Source organism: Anopheles aquasalis, chromosome 2 (assembly GCF_943734665.1).
Source record: "Anopheles aquasalis chromosome 2, idAnoAquaMG_Q_19, whole genome shotgun sequence".
Taxonomy (NCBI): domain Eukaryota; kingdom Metazoa; phylum Arthropoda; class Insecta; order Diptera; family Culicidae; genus Anopheles; species Anopheles aquasalis.
Genome location: NC_064877.1, coordinates 57,305,647 through 57,308,755, shown reverse-complemented (window position 1 = coordinate 57,308,755; position 3,109 = coordinate 57,305,647).

Here is a 3,109-nt window from a genome sequence, read left to right as displayed (position 1 = left end):
CGACGATAGCTAAAGGAGCCTGAAATGAAACTGCAGCCTAAGGATCATTTACTATGCAGGGAGTCTTATGGTTTTCTCCATGAAACTAGCAATTCCAATTATTGTTCTTTAAAATTAAATTCTTCTTCGCATCTTACATTCAATATGAGTTACCTTCAAGATATACAAGATATTGTTTAAACGTTGTTCGCAAAAGAAATATTGATGCCAATCACCGGAAATCGTTTCCATTGCTGTTTCACGCTAATATTATTGATTTTCGTCGCCACAAAATTCTCCGAATCGGTGCTTTCGTTCGATGGCATTAGAATGTACCTACACGCAAAGCACAGCAGCACAATAGTTACTGTGTGCGTCATGTCGATTTTTTCTATCTTCGTCCTTTCACCGAAAAAAAAACCATTCACCTCCGGCTGACCAACCCTGCGGTCACCACAGTTCGTGCTGGCTGCAACCATTTTCGGCGATGAAATAGGTCGACGAAACTTCAATTAACTACCGGCAACTATACACATCGAAAACGTTAGAATTTCACCCCTCTTGTCGCTTGCTCACTCTCTTTCTCTCCTCGAGTCCTACATCCTGTTTACATGGCGTGTGAAGAAAATTCATTATTCATGATCCGTCGCGGCGATCCCGCACTCGCTCCCGCTAGTGTTATCGTGCCCCTCACCCACAAAAGCCACTAACGGTGACGACATCGGCAATCGATGTGTGCTCGTCTCGTCTGCACGTGTACTGTAGCCGTGGGTCTCATTTGCGCTAAGTAGACGAATGCGTCCGTCATCGTAAGCTCTCTCCCTTATGTGCCTGGCGTGCCGTACAGACCCTAAGCCAGCAGTTGACCACGACAAATCCGGCTAACCTTTCGAAGCTTCGAGCGCTCGGTTTGCTGTCGGTTGTTAGCCGAAGGGTCATCTAAATCGTGGTCGTAAAGCTTCACTAGCTACCGGGTACGATTGATGGGTACGTGGCGTGGCACTCCGAGCCATGCATTTGGGAGGGGGCGAGGGAAATCGGGAAAATCCCCACCCGAAAAAGTCACTTCTACACCAACGCCCCATTTGCGAGACTAGGTGTTCTCGCTGTTTGGTGTCTGATTTATTGCCACGTTCCTCCCGCCATGGCTTTTGGCGTCCATGTTCGGCATTAGCTTTTCCCTTCTTCGCGTACACGCGCACGATACGTACAATGGACGAGAAAGGTGCGAGCTGGTCGCATGATGGCGTAATTTGTTTCGAGAAAATTTCATATTCAACCTTTCGCCCAACCTGGCTGTGATTTACTCCAAGTGGAATTTGATGGAAAACATTGTCTGATCAGTCGCGTGGTGGATCGCTCGTGGAGAGTGGTTGAAAGAAGCAAATGAAAGATTAACAAACTCAACTGGCTCCATATCATGAACCCTGAACACACAAAACACTACACCGAATTACGCGCTACGTTTTCCATAACAGTTCATCCCATTTAATGAAAGCATAACCTTAATCTCTTCCAGCATTACAGGACAACAACTGCCTGCATGCAGTCGATGAAGCAGCAGCGAGTAGCGACAGAGTATCTAACGGCGCTGGTGCTCAACTGTGCAGCTATCGTGTATCGAGTGTTGGTACAGCCGCCTTTCCTATCCATCCCACTGTCTCACATACCAAAGAAGCCGACGCAACCGAATTCCATCCACTCAGTTTCTCTGAAAATAAAAATCCCAACGAATCGTGACCTTCAAGCCTATCACCCGTAATCATCTATACGCTCTCGATGCATACGTACGCCTTGTTTATGCCAACGACGATTAACTTCAACGCCATCAGTTGAGTTGACTTTCCCCGTGGACTTAACTCACCACAGCGGCACCTTAGTCGGACAGGTCCGTTCGGAACCGAGCCATTTTGCAACGTTAGTTGAAGGTTTAATTACCGCTTCCAATTGAAGGCAGCGCGCGTGGAGTCGCGTCGTAGGTTAGTTTACAAAGTTTAAAGAAGAGCCGTAGCTTTAGGTTAGGTGGGGTAAGGAGAAGTGGATGCAGCAGCAGGGCGCATGTATCGAAATCAGGAATTGGTTGTCACCAGTGGAAACCCATACGCTTCAGATGAGTTGGAGAAACTCCCCAGCAACAAAAACCGAGCATTTACAAGCAAACGATCGAACGCCTCGTATCGTATCGTCGTGTGTACTAGCAACCAAGAGAAACGATTTTTGATAAGTATATATCCTTTTTCAAGCATTAGGTTTGCCATTTAAAAACAAACGTTGGTTGAACAAAGTATTTCATTTGTTTTTATACAAAGACATTTTTCATCGGGCTGGAAATCAGGAACCGATAAGCAGGAAGAAGACCGATACTACCGATGCTGGCCGCAGTTGAATTGATTTTAGATCGAATCGTCAACGCTACCAACATTGGCTGCCAAGCAGCCCCTCTTTACTTGACGAAAAAACACCAAAAACAGCAATAGCTTACACATTCTTTTCGGTGTACCTTTACGATTGTTATGTAGCAAAAGGTGCGTTTTTTCATGAAATGAAACACTAGGGCAAGGGTGTTTGATGAGGATTCTGTTTTTCTGCCCCAGAACGACGGAACATTTGACAATACGTAAGGAATAGAAGTTTGTTGGTGTAAAGTATTGCTTTTCAGTGTGTGAAGTGTGTTATCCAATGTCTAGAGTCCGGGATTGCGAAGGAATAAGCAGGCACAGTGAATTGAGAGAACTCATTGTTTGCAAAGAGCCAGCCGAGCGCACTAGTGCGCACGAAGAAAGTGATGCAATTTACAGCATAATCTTTCGTTTGTTGTTTTCATGTAACGTTTACAACAGCGGTCGAGAACAAAGTCGAGAAACTGGTAGTGTGTGGTAAATGATTAAGATGTGACTCATACAAATAATTATCGTTAGAGAAGGGTACGATCCAGAACCGATCTAATGTCGGCAGCAGACATCGTTTTGATCGAAAATATCAATGTTTTCAACCGGGTATGATTAACGTGCCATCGGTTTATCGATCGATTATATGCTACCTGCCGGTTGGCTTGATGTTTGACTGCTTCAGCAACAAACCATAACAAGTATAACAAGAAAAGCATTTACGAAATTACCGCAAAAGATAC